A 6,000-nucleotide genomic window follows, 5' to 3' on the forward strand; every position below is an offset into this window, starting at 1 on the left:
AGGACTGAGCTCTGAAGTCCTCTCTCATACTCCCTCTTCCTTAAATGAGGCTCTCCATCCTGGATTCCTTAACAGTGTTCTTGAATGGATCTGGGCCTGGGTGCCCTTCCTCTCAACTATCACAAGGCTCTCCACCCCAAATCATTTACATATATCCTTGACTGGAGCCGTCTCCCTCCCCACCGTGAGTCAGTCCACCCCAGATCCTCCACCTGGGATGCTTTCCTACAAGACTCAGCCCTAGTGCCACCTTTAAGAGGCCTTTCCTCTTAAGGTCCTTGGCACCTTGCCCCTGAAATTGCCTCCATCTGTATCTTGTATGTACCTAGTTGTTTGCATATTGCCTTCCCCCCTTAGACTGGAGCTCCCTGAGAGCAGGGACTTTTTTTTTCTTTTTTGTTTTGTTTGTTTTGCCTTTCTTTGTATCCCTGGTACTCAGCACAGTGCCTGCTGCACGGTGAATGCTTATTGATTGGTGATTACCACCCTAGGCACCAGTTCCTGACTGCGCCAGCCTCTCCTAACCTCCCACACTGCCCACCGTCACTGCAGCTTCGTCAGACCTAGCCAGTGGAGTAGGTGAAGCTTTTTATGGGCATTGTCTCCTTGAGCCTCAGTGACTGTTGAGTTAGGCACAGCTCCACATGAGGAAAGGCTTCCTAATCGTTAAAGATGCCATGGGAGGGAATGTGGAATGTAGTGACCTCCCTGTCACTGGAGGTCTTTAAGAAGAAGCTAGATGGCTGTTTGCTCCACAATCCATTTCCGACAGTCTCTGATTGTAGGCTCAGAGAGGTGGTGATTGTGACAAGTCACTCCTCTAGTGATGGATGGGATGGGGCCAAGACTGAAATCCAGGCATCCTGGTTCCTGCTGCCTCTATTCATGAGGCAGGGACATACCAGTCCAGGCAGAGCCAGAATCCTTAGAATCTTGGCTGTAAAAGGGCCCTCAAAGACATGCAAACACAAAACCCCTCTTTATCACCTAGTAGAAATTGCTCTGGATTTGGGGTCAGAGGGCTTGGGTTTGAATCCCAGCTCTGCCAGTGACTGCCCATGTGGTCTTGGGCAATGCACTTGGATCTATCTTGGATTCAATTGTGAAAGAGGGGCAAGGAGAGGGGGAGGTGGGCTCACTGGCCTCCCATGATCATCCAGCCTCTGCTGGAAAACCTCCAGTGAAGGGAAAACCATCATCTCCCTAGGCAGCCCATTCTTCTTAAGGATGGCTTTCACTGGCAGAAAAATGCATGTACTATCCAGTCAAAATATGCCTCTTTACAACTTTGCAAAATGATTCAGCATTTACCAGGTACCAACTATGTGTGCAGCTAGGTTCTGGGGTACAAAGACAAGAAACAAAAGAATCCCTTCCCTCAAGGAGCTTCCATTCTCCTGGGGGAAGGGGGATGCAACTTGTACACCAATAAGTACAGAACAAGGAAAAACCGGGGAGAGAGACAGCCACTGCTGGAGGCATGAGGCAGGCTTCTAAGAGGGAAAGAAGGGCAAGAAAGGTGTCGCTGTCCAGCAGGTAAGGTGCTAGGGTTGACACAATGTTAGTGAAGTGCACTTAAGAGAGTATCCTCGCCCCAAGCATTGAGAAAGACAGACTAAGGCTCTCCCCATGCTCCTGCAGCCACTTCTCACAGGAAAAGACCCTGCATCCCTGGCCAACCCTCTCTAGCACTGAATGTTTCTGTCATGCCCCAGTCCAGGGAGGGGTGGCAGATTCCGTTCTTTCAGTCACTCGCAGACAGTCTCTTTGCCCTTATCAACTATAACAGCGACAATAAAGATAGCATTTGTATAGAGCTTTTAAGGTTTGCAAAGCAGTTTGTCATTTGGTCCTCAAAGCAACCCTGAGAGGCAGATGCTGTTATTTTTTTCTAACAAGTAACTGAAGTCAACAAAGGTTAGCCTTGCCCAAGGTCACAAGGCTAGGAAGTACCTGAGATTGGATTCAAACTCACCTCTTCCTAACTTCAAGTCCAGATCTAGCCACTGTGGACTGGGCTGACTCCAGAATGCTCTCCACCCCACCCCCACACCCTAACCTAGCTTTCAGTCTCTTCCTCCGACTCCTGTGAGTTTCTCATATTTCCTTATTTCCTTGGTTTGGAGTTTTTAGGTCTTCTTCCTCACTCTGTACCTCTATCCGTCCCTTCCTTCACCTATGTCTGCCTATTGAACTCTACCCTATCAGCTCCCCTTGAATCCCTCAGCTCCTGACCCTCTTGCCAAGCCCCAGCCCTTAGTTACTCCCATTTTCCCCCTTCTCCACTTCCAGCCACATACCGCTGTGACCTTGATAATTGGGTAACTGAATCTCAGCTGGTCCTTCACTACTACCCAGAAGCCTTTTTTTCTCCCATGACTGACTTTTTAATTGTCCTCTGCACCATGGCTGCTCCAGACTTTCTCCTCTAGCCTCCCATCCCTGTCATCAGAGAACTTCACCTCCTCCTTCAACTGAGAAAATTAAGACCATTCATCACAAGGTCCTTTTCACTAAGCCCCTCCAACTGGGCTGCCCTAGATCCCATTCCCTTCTGTCTCCTCCTCTACCATTCTCTCTCATCTTCAAACTCTCTTCCTTTCCTGGCTTCTCCCCTGATGCCTATGAACCTCATGCCCAGATCTACCCTATTCTTCAAAAACAAAAACAATGTACACCTTCACTTGATCCTACTTTCTCTCTCAAGCTGTATCTTATATCTTGTCTCCTATATCTTATCATAAGACGAATAAATGAATGAATGGGGGAAAGCATTTATTAAGCACCATGTGCCAAGAGCTATAACATTCAAAGAGAGAAGGCCAGACAGTCTCTGCTCTTAGGGAGCCCACAGTCTACCAGGAGAAGACAATACATAGAAGAGAGTTTGGGTGCAGGGCAGATGGAAGGATTGAGGAGGGTCTTAGAACACAGTGATAGACAAGATGATAAAGCTTGATGGACCATCTAGTTTGGCTGGAGTGTGAAGGGGAGATAACATCTTCAAATAAGGTAAGTTATGTAAAGGGCTTTGCGAACTCTGAAGTGGCATATAAATGTTAGCTATTTCACATCAGTATAAAAGCCAGTATGTGGTGCAGAAGATAGTGCTGGACCTGGAGTCAGAAAGACCCGAGTTCAAATCCTACCTCAGACATTAGCTGTATGACTCTAGAAAAGTCTTCACCTTATGTCTGCCTCAGTTTCCTCCTCTGTAAAATAGGGATAATAATAACACCTACCTCCCAAGGTTGTTGCAGTGCTTTGCAAACCCTAAAGCACCATATAGTTGCTAGTTAGCTTAATTACTCTTATCTTCTTCAGTGTCATTTCAATTCATAAAACCATATTGATTTCTGAGGTTGAAACATGTTGACAGTGCCAAGGACTTTCATAAATAGAACTTTCTTTTCTGGCTCTCTGGTATCTGTGGCAGCTGAGAAGGTGAAGACTACAGAGGCAGGGGCAAAATCCAAGTCTCCACCAGGGTTGCTCCAGTGAGCAATGGCAGGTTTTCACATGAGCAGATACTTAAAAGTTAGAAGGGAACATGGAGGCCATATCATCCAACCTCCTTCATTTTTACCAAGAAGGAAACTGAGGTCAAAGAAGTTATGACTTGCCCAAGGTCATTCTGGTAGTCAGTGGCAAAGCAGGGGTTTGGGTTTTCTTCTCCCTTTCACAGCCAAACTCCTAGGAAGTTTGTCTAATATACCCTGGCCTCCATTTCCTTACCTCCTACTCATTTCTCACATTCGTCCAACTGGACTTCCAACTCTACCAGTGAACAGAAGTGCTCACTTCAGGGTCACCCAACAGTGATCTCAACGGCTCCAATCAATGACATTTCTCAGTCTTTGTTCAGTTTGACCTCACCAGCTTTTTATATTTTTTGTCTACCCTCCTCTCATCCATGTCTCCCGTGGCTTCCATGATACTGCTCTCTCCTGGTTCTCCTTCTACCTGTCAGGTCAGTCTGACTGGCTCTCTGCCTAGATGATCCCTCTTCTCTCTCTATACTCTCTCACTTGGTGATGTTTCCAGCACCCATAGGTCCAGTGATCTCTATGCCAATGACTCCCAGATCTGTGTATTCAACCCTCTCTCTCTTGAGCTCTAGGTTCACACTTTCTACTAGACATCTGCATTATGATTAGACTGGAAGCTCCTTGAGGGCAGGGAGTGTGGTTTTACCTTTCTTTGCATCCCTAGTATTTAGCATGGTGCCTGCCATATCATAGGTGCCTAAGAAGTGCTTATTGACTATTTCCCATGGGAATTTCAAACCCACAATGGCCAAATTGGAACTCATTATGTTCCCTGCCCTCAAGCCCCTTCATCTGCCCAATGTTCCCATTTCTGTCCAATCACCGTCATCCTTCTAATCACCCAGGCTCATAACCTCCTACTCATTTTTGGCTCCCCATTCTCCCTTTCACGTCACATTTCTGAATGGCTGCTATGTCTTCTCAACTCTCCCTCCACATTTCTCCAGCTGCCCCCTTCTCTTCACTCACATAGCCACAACCCTCAGTCCCTGCCATCTTCACAACTTGACTTCAACCCACCTCTCCAGCCTGATCCTTTTAAATCTTCTTCACACACTGGTCAGTTCAGCTTATTTGGCCTTGCTGATTCCTTGTACATAAGGCTTCATCTGCCTCCTCAAGTCAGCTTCTTGGAATGCCTGGCTTCCTTGAATCCCTGCCTTGTCTCAAGTGCTCCCATCTAAATCATCAGATAAGGACTTGTCTGTATACAAGTGACATCGCTGAGTTGAATGTAAACTTCATGAGGGTAAGCACTGTTTGGGGATTAATAAATGTTCAGTGGATGGAAGTGAATGGGACTGAAACCAGGCAGGAATAGGCTCATCAGGGATTGACAGAATTCAGAACCTCCTTTTCTATCAGGGTCTGTCAGGCCAGAGCAGGACCCAAACTATCCCATTGGACTGGGCTCCCCATGAGACCTAGATACCCCCCAACCATCAGCTTTAAACAACCTGAAGGAATGAGGCCCAGAAAAGAGTGGTGGCCCCACTGGGAGCAATAGGGGATCTGGGGCTCAGAGATCATGCTGGAACTCAAGGGGTCCAGATCCCAGGCACTAGGGTCTGGGAGGAATGACAGGGTAGACAGAAGGCCTGAAGTTTTGGAGGAAGAGGTTGAGGGCAAGTTAGAGCACCTGGGGTTATATTAGGAGGGCTCTGCTGGGTCAGAGATGGATTACCCTGGAGCAGTGGGGTTTGGGGGGCAGTTTGAGAGCCAAGAGTATACCAGGAGGTCTCTACAGGGTCAGTGAATGTGGGGATTGGGTAGAGGGTGTGTGATGGGGGCAGTTAGGGAGCTATATCCAGAGGGCTCAGTGATCCTAAGGGCCTCAGAAATTTGTAGGGGAACCAGAGGAACAGGTAAGACAGGCAGCATTCCTCCTCCTCCTTTTCCTCCTCCCCTTCTAGCCTGCACCTCCTCTTATTCCACCTTTTCCTCTTCCTCCTCCCAGGGCAGGTTGGCCCTGAATTGGAGGGATCCCATTTCCAGTAAGGCCCCAGCCCTGCCCCGCTGGGGAATGTCCCCGCCTAGGTCCTGCTGGGAGAGAAAGGGGAGGGCAGGCAGATCAGCTGCAGCCAATCAAGGGGAAGACTCAGGAACAGGAAGGGCCACCTGCTGCTCACCCTGCCTCCTCCCCCAGCTCACCTGAGGCTGCTGAAGACAGGTAATCCTCCGTCTAGATTTTCCTCTGGGTTTTGGCTTCCTTCCGGCCTCCCTGCCACCTCACCTTCTTTGCTACTGACCTTGGACCCTGTGGACCTGCACCTCTGCCTGCAGGTCAGTCCTCAGTCTGTGCCTCCTTGAGATGTCAAACCTGGTGGGTGGAAGGCAAGCAGGAGCCCAGCTTACGCTGCCCCACCCCCACCTCTACCCTGAACTCCAGGACAAGTCACTGACCCTCCTTGGGCCCGTCAAATAAAGATGACAAAAGCTGACCTGCCCTGGC

The sequence above is a fragment of the Phascolarctos cinereus genome, unplaced genomic scaffold (assembly GCF_003287225.1).
Source record: "Phascolarctos cinereus isolate Bilbo 61053 unplaced genomic scaffold, phaCin_HiC Scaffold_5;HRSCAF=322, whole genome shotgun sequence".
NCBI classification, from domain to species: domain Eukaryota; kingdom Metazoa; phylum Chordata; class Mammalia; order Diprotodontia; family Phascolarctidae; genus Phascolarctos; species Phascolarctos cinereus.